Genomic DNA, 12,360 nt, shown 5'->3' on the forward strand with positions numbered 1-12,360 from the left:
GCACCATGTTGGTAAGGCCAGATGTAGGTAATATTAAACTAGGTAGCCTAACTGCCTGATGGGGAGTCCTGCATTCCTGGCACAAGGCCGCAGGTTTAATCCTCGGCATAGTACTGGCAACTGAAAAGATTTGTAAATATGTGGGGCAGGGAGAAAGGAGGGATACTGAAGACATAACAACTCCCCCTCCTCCAAAGCATTATCTTGAGTTTGGGGGCAGAAGTGAAATTCAAACCCAGGTCTTTGTGGCTTATCATGGCTCACAAGTCGAGTGCCAGCATTGCACCAGGAGTCTTCTTGTAAAGACTTCTTCTTGCCCAGGCTCTCCCTGATCCATAAGATAGAACTGTTGTTTATGGCAAACACTTTTCTATTTTCTAAATTTCTATTTTAAATCTTTTTCTTCTTTCTTCTTTTACTCCTTTTTTCTTTCTTCGTTTATTCTTTTTCCCCTCCCCCTTTGTTTCTGAATATTGCTTTATAGATGTATAATTATGTTTATGTGTATATGTATATGTATGAAATTTGTTCTGTATTTCTTTTCTTATTTGATATTTTTTGTATTCAATAAAATTTATTAAAAATAAAGTAAAAAAAATAGGACCTTGCTTTTATTTGAATTCCCTGAAATCCTGTTTTCATTGGTTTTCAACATGCATTTATACTAATGTTTTACCAATTTTGTGCTGTATTCTTGTTTAAGTTGTATTGCTTTTACAATGTGTGCTGTGTGTTGTTTTTTTAAAAAAATATTAAGCAGTTTATAAATGATTTTAAATAAAATACATGATCACATTGATTGATCCTGAGGCAAGCACCTAACTAGGCCCGGCAGACATATTTCAACTAAAAGAGAACTACTCAAACCGTAGGGGATCCTAAGTTTATTTGGGATGGGGACCACACAGTGACAAAAACAGTGTTCATTTGTTTTACAGGTATGACAGGTTCAAAAGCCCTCAAAGCACAAAAAGTTGGCAACTCAAGCTGAAAGGAAGGAGCCAAGCCTCCGCTGCTACAACTTCCCCTCAGCCTGCTTCTCCTGGTCCCTCCCTCCTAAACTCCTCCCACTAGTAACTGCCATTTTCCCCCTCAGCCGCCATGTCCTTTTTGTGACATCATAGGCCGCCTGTAGCTAACGGCAACAGCTGAGGAGGCATCAGCACAACCTCCCTAGCTATCTAGGCCTGACAGTTGTGGTGGCACCTCAGCAATGATTTGATCATTATTAAAAATATTTATAGCCCATACTAAACTCAGGCTTTTGACCGTAGGTTATCTGTATTTGAAGAAAAATATGGAATGGACATTTGTGAGGGACAGGGATATTTATTTAGAAAGATAAGGTGGCTTGCACTTAGGCCCTGCAGCGCTCTTCATTGCTTTCACAAGAGAATGGGGGAGGGGGGCGTCTTAACAAAGCCTCACCAGCTTCTAGCCCTGTGGTCCTCTGCATTGATTTCATGTGTGGTTTTAAGAAAGCTTCTCACTGGACTGGCTTCACACATCCACAGGAGAAAAGAGCACAGAGAAAATAAGCTCTTACCCACATTGCTCCACCAGCTTCTGCTTGGCAACTTCGTCCGCTATCTTCAGCCTGCCACCTTGCATGGGTTCATCTATTCATGAATATCCACCAGTTTCCTTTCACAGATCATCTTCACACACATACATAGGCATATTCAAAACCTCCCACCAGCCAGCTTTCAACTGCCTTCAAGCCATAATCCCTTTCAGGAAGTGAACTTGCCTTATTATCCTGCCACAGTATCCCACAGCCAGATGATCACCTCCAGCCAACTACCAATTTGCCTCCAAACAACTGAGGGAAAAGACTGCTGAATGTCTCAGCTGTGTTCTGCTGGGGAAGAGGAAATGGCTCACCTTTATATCCACTCAGCTGCCATGTACTTTGTTGTCCATAGTCAACGGCAACAGCTGGAGATGCATCAGCATAGTCTCCTCAGGCTTCAGAATGGTGAGTGCACCTCGGCAGCAATTCATTTGTATGTTTGTTTGTTTGTTTGTTATTGTTGTTGTTTAGTCGTTTAGTCATGTCCGACTCTTCATGACCCCATGGACCAACCTTAATCTGTACTGATACCAGGGAGGGGCATGCCATAAAACAGTTGTAGGGGACCTTTTTCTGCACCCAGGGTTGCATGCTAGTGGTGAATGGGGGTCAGAGGCAGAGGGGAGTGCCCCAGCCAATGTAACTCTTACAGTTGCACGGTAGGCTATATCCCAGCAATGAAAAACCCAGAGGTTTCTGTGCCCCCCATCCCCACCTTTCAATCCACTTAAAGCAAGAAGCATTAACTAAGTTCAAGGAAACATTTCAACCAGGTAAAATCACTTCAGGGTGTGGCATACAGTTGGTGAGGAGTATGGGCTGCATTTGACGTGTGGGCAAGACCTTCCCCACCCCTATCATAAAGCCCAAGGGTTATATCTAACATGAACTGCATTCAAAGTAGACCTGTTGAATCAATAGGCTTAGTAACATAAATTCATTGATTTCGATGGGTCTCCTCTGAGTATTTGGATATCGCTTCAATTATTGAAAACACCAGCCCACAAAGACACTTAAAAAAGCTAAACAGAGCAAAAGGCTAAAACACTAGTTTACCATTAAAAAAACCCCATAAAAACTTGAGAGCACTTAACCTAGTGACCAAAATTGTTTGTAATTGATCCCTTATTGTGAGAGTTAAGTCTACAAAGATGCTTGAATTTTCAGCTCCACCAACGATTGCCAGAAAATGTATTAGGCTCTTCCTGTGCCTGTACATTAGGCTCTGGCCTTTTTCCCCCTCCCCCATTTGGCAACACTTCTATTGCATGAAACATCTAAGGATTCAACCCATTCTAGAGGTGGAAATATTTTGGGCCAAGAACAATACAAAGTAAATATACTCCAGAGTTCCATATCTTAAAACCGTGAAAATAGCAGGTCAGATTATCTATTTTCAGTGGTACAAGGTATCAAGTTTTATTTATTGTCCTTCGCCACAAAAGGCTGCAGGGTTGTGGACAAAAATAAGAGAATATAAAAGCATACTATGGAATTAACAGAAACAATAAAATAATCAACCTATAAAATAAGGATCCTTGGGGTGAGCTGCTGTTTCGTAGGGAGGTCATTCCGCAGACATGGAGCTACCAACAAAAAGCTCTTCAAAAGAGTGGGGAAGAAGACATTGCTATGTACACTAGCAACCAGAAGAGGGAAAGTGTTGGGATGTTTTCACTGTCCTCACCAATCACCTTGCACAGATGTAAAATATCTCAGGACACTAGGTCTGAACACAGGTCCTCATCATGGAGGTTTCATTCCACCCCCACCCCAAAAAAATGGCTCCATATGATCCTGAGCTGCTAGGAGCTTGTCAGCAACCATTGGCGCCTGCCCCAGATGACCATATGAATCCACCATATGAGCTAGGACTGAACCAAATCCTATGCAGCAGTCTGGTTTTTATGAACATTGCTTCAATGTGATTCCAACCAGACCACATGCTTGCTGGCTGCAGAGGTGCTTTTATAAGCGATCTGGTAGACTCACCAAACATGTAAAGCAGGTCAGTTATGGCATTCACATAATGCATAAACACTTCCATCACTATTACAACTCAGACTGCTTTATAACATATATCAATAAGATCCAAACAAGTAATTTTTGAATAGCTACATCAAAATCAGTGGGACCACTTCAAAACCCTGGAGTAACTTACTTGAAGATAGCCATGGTGTCAATGTGGAGTGATGGAGCATATGGAGTGATGACCAACTGCACTGACAAAGTCATAGTCTAGCTATTTATTTACTTTTTCATATACTTTCACATCCCTAAGTAGCCCCAAAGCCGATTGTGTTGATACCTAGCAACATCCCCAACTCTGCTTTTATACCAAGACTCAGAGGTTCAGAACCTCCCTCAGAATTCTTCTGTCAGTAGGCCCCTTAGAAGGCCCCTAAGGCAAGAGGGTGGGGCATTATGGGTGGAAGAAGCCATTGTTGTTGTTGTTGTTGTTTAGTCGTTTAGTCGTGTCCGACTCTTTGTGACCCCATGGACCAGAGCACGCCAGGCACTTCTGTCTTCCACTGCCTCCCGAAGTTTGGTCAGACTCATGTTTGTAGCTTCGAAGACACTATCCAACCATCTTGTCCTCTGTCGTCCCCTTCTCCTTGTGCCCTCCATCTTTCCCAACATCAGGGTCTTTTCCAGGAAGTCTTCTCTTCTCATGAGGTGGCCAAAGTATTGGAGCCTCAGCTTCACGATCTGTCCTTTCAGTGAGCACTCAGGGCTGATTTCCTTAAGAATGGATCGGTTTGTTCTTCTTGCAGTCCATGGGACTCTCAAGAGTCTCATCCAGACCATAATTCAAAAGAATCAATTCTTCGGCGATCTGCCTTCTTTATGGTCCAGCTCTCACTTCCATACATCACTACTGGGAAGACCATAGCTTTTACTATACGGACCTTTGTTGGCAAGGTGATGTCTCTACTTTTTAAAATGCTGTCTAGGTTTGTCATTGCTTTCCTCCCAAGAAGCAGGCGTCTCTTAATTTCGTGGCTGCTGTCACCATCTGCAGTGATCATGGAGCCCAAGAAAGTAAAATCTCTCACTGCCTCCATATCTTCCCCTTCTATTTGCCAGGACGTGATGGGACCAGTGGCCATGATCTTCGTTTTTTTGATGTTGAGCTTCAGACCATATTTTGCGCTCTCCTCTTTCACCCTCAGTAAAAGGTTCTTTAATTCCTCCTCACTTTCTGCCATCAATGTTGTGTCATCTGCATATCTGAGGTTGTTGATATTTCTTCCGGCAATCTTAATTCCGGCTTCGGATTCATCCAGCCCAGCCTTTCGCATGATGAATTCTGCATATAAGTTAAATAAGCAGGGAGACAATATACAGCCTTGTCGTACTCCTTTCCCAATTTTGAACCAATCAGTTGTTCCATATCCAGTTCTAACTGTAGCTTCTTGTCCCACATAGAGATTTCTCAGGAGACAGATGAGGTGATCAGGCACTACCATTTCTTTAAGAACTTGCCATAGTTTGCTGTGGTCGACACAGTCAAAGGCTTTTGCATAGGCAATGAAGCAGAAGTAGATGTCTTTCTGGAACTCTCTAGCTTTCTCCATAATCCAGCGCATGTTTGCAATTTGGTCTCTGGTTCCTCTGCCTCTTCTAAATCCAGCTTGCACTTCTGGGAGTTCTCAGTCCACATACTGCTTGAGCCTTCCTTGTAGAATTTTAAGCATAACCTTGCTAGCGTGTGAAATGAGTGAAATTGTGCGGTAGTTGGAGCATTCTTTGGCACTGCCCTTCTTTGGGATTGGGATGTAGACTGATCTTCTCCAATCCTCTGGCCACTGCTGAGTTTTCCAAACTTGCTGGCATATTGAGTGTAGCACCTTAACAGCATCATCTTTTAAAATTTTAAATAGTTCAGCTGGAATACCATCACTTCCACTGGCCTTGTTATTTGCAGTGCTTTCTAAGGCCCATTTGACTTCACTCTCCAGGATGTCTGGCTCAAGGTCAGCAACCCCACTACCTGGGGTGTACGAGACATCCATATCTTTCTGGTATAATTCCTCTGTGTATTCTTGCCACCTCTTCTTGATGTCTTCTGCTTCTGTTAGGTCCTTTCCACTTTTGTCTTTTATTATGGTAATCTTTGTACGAAATGGTCCTTTCATATCTCCAATTTTCTTGAACAGATCTCTGGTTCTTCCCATTCTGTTGTTTTCCTCTATTTCTTTGCATTGCTCATTTAAGAAGGCCTTCTTATCTCTCCTTGCTATTTTTTGGAAATCTGCATTCAATTTCCTGTATCTTTCTCTATCTCCCTTGCATTTTGCTTGCCTTCTCTCCCCCGCTATTTGTAAGGCCTCGTTGGACAGCCACTTTGCTTTCTTGCATTTCCTTTTCATTGGGATGGTTTTCGTTACTGCCTCCTGTATAATGTTGCGAGCCTCCATCCATAGTTCTTCGGGCACTCTGTCCAGCAGATCTAAATCCTTAAACCTGTTCCTCACTTCCACTGTGTATTCATAAGGGATTTGATTTAGATTGTATCTTACCGGCCCAGTGGTTTTTCCTACTTTCTTCAGTTTAAGCTTGAATTTTGCTATAAGAAGCTGATGATCTGAGCCACAGTCAGCTCCAGGTCTTGTTTTTGCTGACTGTATCGAGCTTCTCCATCTTTGGCTGCAGAGAATATAATCAATCTGATTTCGATGCTGCCCATCTGGTGATGTCCACGTGTAGAGTCGTCTCTTGTGTTGTTGGAAAAGTGTGTTTGTGATGACCAGCTTGTTCTCTTGACAGAACTCTATTAGCCTTTGCCCTGCTTCATTTTGCTCTCCAAGGCCAAACTTGCCTGTTGTTCCTTTTATCTCTTGGTTCCCTACTTTAGCATTCCAATCTCCTATAATGAGAAGAACATCCTTCTTTGGTGTCACTTCTATAAGGTGTTGTAAGTCTTCATAGAATTGGTCAATTTCAGTTTCTTCCGCACCAGTAGTTGGTGCATAAACTTGGATTACTGTTATGTTAAAAGGTCTGCCTTGGATTCGTATCGAGATCATTCTATCATTTTTGAGATTGCAACCCAGTACTGCTTTCGCAACTCTTTTGTTGACTATGAGGGCCACTCCATTTCTTTTGCGGGTTTCTTGCCCACAGCAGTAGATATGATAGTCATCCGAACTGAATTCGCCCATTCCCGTCCATTTTAGCTCACTGATGCCCAGGATGTCAATATTTATTCTTGCCATCTCATTTTTGACCACATCCAACTTACCCAGGTTCATGGTTCTTACATTCCAGGTTCCTATGCAATATTTTTCTTTACAGCATTGGACTTTCCTTTCGCTTCCAGGCATATCCGCAACTGAACGTCCTTTCGGCTTTAGCCCAGCCGCTTCATCAGCTCTGGATCTACTTGTACTTGTCCTCCGCTCTTCCCCAGTAGCATGTTGGACGCCTTCCGACCTGAGGGGCTCATCTTCCAGCGTCATAACTTTTATATGCCTGTTGTCTTTGTCCATGGAGTTTTCTTGGCAGGGATACTGGAGTGGCTTGCCGGTTCCTCCTCCAGGTGGATCACGTTTGGTCAAAACTCTCCACTATGACCTGTTCATCTTGGGTGCCCTGCTCGGCATAGTTCATAGCTTCTCTGAGTTCTTCAAGCCCCTTCGCCACGGCAAGGCAGTGATCCATGAAGGGGGAAGAAGCCATTACTCAATAGCAAATGCAGTGTCCCCACACAATCCATAAATCAAAAATTGTGTAGTAAATACAACACAGAAGTTGATTGTCCACAGTAATGAAGCTGTCTGATGAAGCAGCATTCATATTACCAAAGAGCTTTTCTGCAAAAAACAGAGGTGGGGGTGGGGGTGGGGGTGGGAGAGAGATTAGGTTACCAAAACCTATTACTGGTCATTCTGGCCTGACTCAACGACACATTGAGTTAGCTTGTATTAAGATTTCTTCCTAGCTTTTATCTTTCAGGATCTTAAACAGTCATTTTTCTCTAAGCATAACAGTTTTGTCTATTGACTGGTCATCTGAAACTTCTCCATGTAGCTTCTATGAGATCATGCCTTGGATGCCTTGATGGATGATTCCTTGGAATGTTTTCTTGAATTTTATAAATGCTTGGTAGCAGTGAGGAGTACCTTCTCTCTACTGCACTGATTCAATAGCTACTAGCTAGCTGTCTGCTACAACAAACGGATTCTTTTTTCCTATACAGTACAGTCATACTCATGTTATGGACGCTTCAGGTTACATGTTTTCAGGTTGCAGACCGTGGAAAACCCGGAAGTACCGGAACGGGTTACTTCCGGGTTTCGCCGCTCGCGCCTACGCAGAAGCGCCAAGTTGCGCCTGCGCAGAGAATGCAAACGTTGTGGGTTGCAGATGTGCCTCCGTCATGGATTACATCCGCAACCCGAGGTTCCACTGTATACATAAAAATTTGATGATGTTGCCCCACTGCAGTTCACATGGCTTCAGCGTGTAAATTTACACTAAGATTGCTTTCTTAGGCAGAGAAATAGTAGGGAGTATAGCATCAATAAAAGTTGTATATACTACTACTACTACTTATTATTATATAGCTGGCCATAAATATTATCTGAACAGTTTACAACAAAAAAATGCTAAAAATACAATCTATAATTTTAATAAACAAATAAACAAAAGAAGTAAAGGCAGTCAAACCTGCCCCACCCCACCCAAATCTCTAAACCTTCTTTACATAAAACAATTTACCACCAAGATTTAGAGAACAATTAATAACAGGTCCATTAATAAGGTGAATCATCAAAGGCTGTTTAAAGCACTACACTAAGCATGGAACTATGTCTGAAAAGCAAATTCCCTAACCCTAAATCTGCAACTGATTAAAAGATAAGCGATAGGAAGCAGTCATAATGGTCAATTTTTAAATGAAGAGAAATGAGAAGTGGGATGGGGTGGTAGTGGCACTTTTCAGTATCCCTTAATGGCCTTTTATGTGGTGGAAATAATGGAAGGACAGCAACCTGATGCATAATATCCCAGTCTTCAGTTAGTTCCTGCTGCTGGAGGTCATGTGGTTAATGATAAATGTTCCCATGCTAGGACACTGCAGTACCAGGGCTTGTGCTGTTGCTGTGAAATGAAAACTCCAATGCTGGTATTGCTGAAATAGCAACTTCCCTTCTGTTGAACCAATATAATGAGGGCCCATTCTCACTATTCCCTCAATGTGTGTTGGCTGTGGAAATAAGTAAGCCTATGTTATGTGTCAAGCAAGGAAACCCAGGGTGAGTGAGCAGTGCCAGTGTCGTACACTGAATGCAGGCTTGATCAACTTTAGACATTTCACCTCAAAATGTAGACACTAGATAGGCACTTGCTGCAACTTAGGCTGAATGTAGCATGTAAATTTTGCAGGTCAACCACCTTGCCACAGGCTGATGCAATTAGAACTCCACACTGCTTGTTCCTGAGGTGGAAATGATACCTCAGAATATCTGCAAATATATTAACGGGCATCAAGTGTTACAAACATTTTGACTTATCCTTTTCACTGGTACCCAGTCCTTCTCTGGACCTAATTCGAAGTGCTAGTTTTGACCTTTAAAGCCCTTTGCAGTTTGTGACTTCAGCTGTGTTATGGTGGGAGGGTTGCAGAGGAATATAGCTCCAAGACCTTTTTTCAGAGCAGTAGCAATGGCAAGTGATTTGCCTGAGAACCATGGTAACTGACAGACCCTCTTTGCTCCAGCAAGTGAATGAGTGAATTCAAATTTGGATGTGACCGATTAACATAGAAGAAATCAGAGGCTTGATGCTTCTTTCCTTTTCTTTTCTTGGGCTCCTACTTCAGGTTTGCATTTTAACTGCAACACCTATTTGCATGTTTTGCATTTCTGACTGAAAGCTTAAGGTTGCATTTCAGCTGGTTGAAGATCTTTTGTTGAAGCTCAGTGGCTTTCTCAAGCTGAACCTATGCACTCAGTAGAAAGGATATTGATTTCAATGATGTTTACTTCAAGCTGGGAAACATTTTTTAGGACTGCAGTCATGCAGATTCTAATAAATTGGATCTTGTATTATGTAATGCTACTCTTTGATGTGTATGTGTTTGAGTATAATAATGGATCAACATATTTGCCTTTAGTTTTGGACTCTTGAGGGTATAGCTATGGAGGCTGTCCTGATGAGTTCCTATACTTCAAAGTTTACCACAATACCATTGTACTTCACTATCAGAAGAATTCCCTGTTCTCACATTGCCTACTGTTCCTTGATATCTTTGTCTGACACTTCTTTCCAGTACCCAAATGAAATATGGTAAATGATAGAGAAAGGTCCTTTTCAACAGTGGTCCCTGAGTTGGGGAATGCTGCCCCCAGAAGGGCCACTTGTTGCTTACTTTAAAACATATATATCAGGCCAATATATGGTCTCAGGCCTTTTTAATCTTTATTATGCTGCGCCTTGCATTGTTTTAGCTTTGTGAAAATTTTCAGCTTTGCACCAGTTTTAAATATTTAGCGCTGCCATGTTTTATTCTCCTGTTCTCTGCTAAGTGGGTTGTCCTGATTTTAAACATGTAGTTCTGCTATTTTAATTAATTATAAGGTGAATGTAGTGCAACAGAATATTCTATCCCCTCCTCTCTCTGTGCACCCGCTAAATCTGATTCTTCATAGGAACATTTTTACTGCACTGCTGATGTTGATGGGAGGGCCCAGGGTTGGGGCTATGAACAGTCCTCCTCACATGGCTTACTTTTAACTCCTCAGTGTTGCAGCTGTCCATGAAACTCTGCATGCAGTAGTCCAAGTCCGCTGGTGGCTTTAAGGTTATGAAAAGGAGTGGGTTTTTTGTTTCTTTCTTTCTCCAAGGAATTGATGCAAAGCTAATATTAGAGTGATCAGAAAAGATTGCAGCCAGATGAACTAAAACCATATGCTAAATGAACTGAATCAGATGAGCAGGGTGACTTTAACTGATCAGTAGATCAGGGTCATTCAAAGCTTGTAAGTCGAAAGCAGGCTGCAAAGTGCTATATAAAGATAATTGAAACAAAGGGAGCAACTTAACAAAACAGCGAATGAAATTCAATGTGGATAAGTGCAAAGTGAGACACATTGGAGAAGTAATCCCATGTAACGATAATGTTGGCTCCAAAAAGACAGTTGCCAAAGCCAACCTGGTGCCGTTGTTGTCTTTTCTATATTTAACAGCCCTGGAATGCCAACTTTTGAGGCTGTGCTTTTTCAGACACAGCAAATTAGGCCTTAATTCCAATAGAGAAATGCATGCCATTATCTGAACATTAGAGATCATTGTCAATGTGTGCTAACCACCAAAAATTAAGAGATAGGGAGCCATCCATTATCCCCATGTTGTGTCTCCCTTATCTGTTCTAAATGCCCCCTTTCCTTTGTCACTCTAAAGTGACATATGTCATCAAGGAAAATATGATTTATTGGAGGATGCACATCATTTTTCAGAATGTATGATGACTGCTCCCGTAAAAAATAGTGAGCAAGATGATAGTTCCTTCCATGAGTTGTATAGAACACTATCTGTGAAGGTTAGGTCAGGTTTTATGTCAGCAAAGTACATTGCCAGCCCATGATAATAAACAGTTTTTAAACACCAAGACAATCTAATACCCTAATTATAGGTCTTGTCCAGTAAAACAGTTCCTGTCAATTCCGTTATCAGTTTTACACCACAAATGGTCCTTGCTAATGAAGTTCCCTGCTCGTGAATATGAACGGTTAGTGTTTTTCCTCAATATGCTATCTCATAGCTGCCATCTGGAGACACATTTTTCTTGTGATAGTGGTTTGATACAGAATGTCTAATATTTGAGAGCAGTTTGCCGCAGAGATCATACCAGCTCTGAGGAGAGTCTCCACACTAGCACTAGCACTAGCACTAGCACTGAAGTACTAGGAATCTGTGGCAATATTTCCATAAAGCAGATGTGAGGAACTTTTGCCCTCGTCCCCGATATTGTTGGACTACGTCTCCCATCAATACTGACCCATTGGCAATTGGCAATTCTGGCTGGACCTGCTAGGATCTGGAGTCAAACAACATTTGGAGGGCAACATCCCTGCCTAGAGCTTTCAGTTACAGTATTATGCCTCCTATATGGAGCCACTGCCATTCAGGAATACTTCTAGAGACTTTCACATGGTGGATATTACATAGGATCTAAATTTGAGGGTTCCTGTTCCGAAACAACTGAAACTTTTTTGGGGGGTGGCTAAAAGGAGTTCTCTATGATTAGCAAAACATTCTCATATTTATTTATTTAACATTTTTAATTACACCTTTCAGAAAACATTTCTCATCATATGGCAAATATATGAGTTAAGCCTGCAACAGTGTTTAAACACCACATAATTTAAAACTTGGAAAAACTGCCAAAGACATTATAAAATAGTCCTCACCCTTAAAACAATACAGCCCTGTACACAGTATAATAAAAATAAAATAACTTTACAGGAGTAGCCCTTTTAAAACCTTTTTTTTTTTAAGCTGCAGAGAATAAATATTGCAGGGATGGGACGAGCCTAATCTCCCTTGGAATATCAAAATCTGGAGAGAGGATGCTGCAATAAGAGGGGAAGAGCTTCTCCTCCTGCCCATTTGTATGAGTTCTGCACTATGTCAAGCTGTAACAAGAGGGTGCTGAAGGTAAGGGAAATAGATTCTTTATGGAAGTAACTATGGCAGGTGGCAGGGGTTGACTGAATGTCCTACAGCTGTAAAGACTGACTGATAAAGAACAAGCTCTGTTAAAAAGGAAATGAGGGGAAAGA

The 12,360-nt window shown here is 41.8% G+C and overlaps 1 long non-coding RNA gene across 1 annotated transcript; it reads right to left on the reverse strand.

The window, feature by feature from the left end:
* Window positions 1–863: 863 nt before the first annotated feature.
* LOC309342860 lies at window positions 864–12,147 on the reverse strand. Its single transcript, XR_014157016.1, has 2 exons — window positions 12,062–12,147; window positions 864–1,959 (listed from the first exon to the last, which is right to left on the reverse strand). It is a non-coding gene; the product is annotated as an uncharacterized lncRNA (long non-coding RNA).
* Window positions 12,148–12,360: the final 213 nt, after the last annotated feature.

This window comes from Podarcis erhardii (assembly GCF_964252035.2).
Source record: "Podarcis erhardii genome assembly, chromosome: 5".
Lineage (NCBI taxonomy): Eukaryota > Metazoa > Chordata > Lepidosauria > Squamata > Lacertidae > Podarcis > Podarcis erhardii.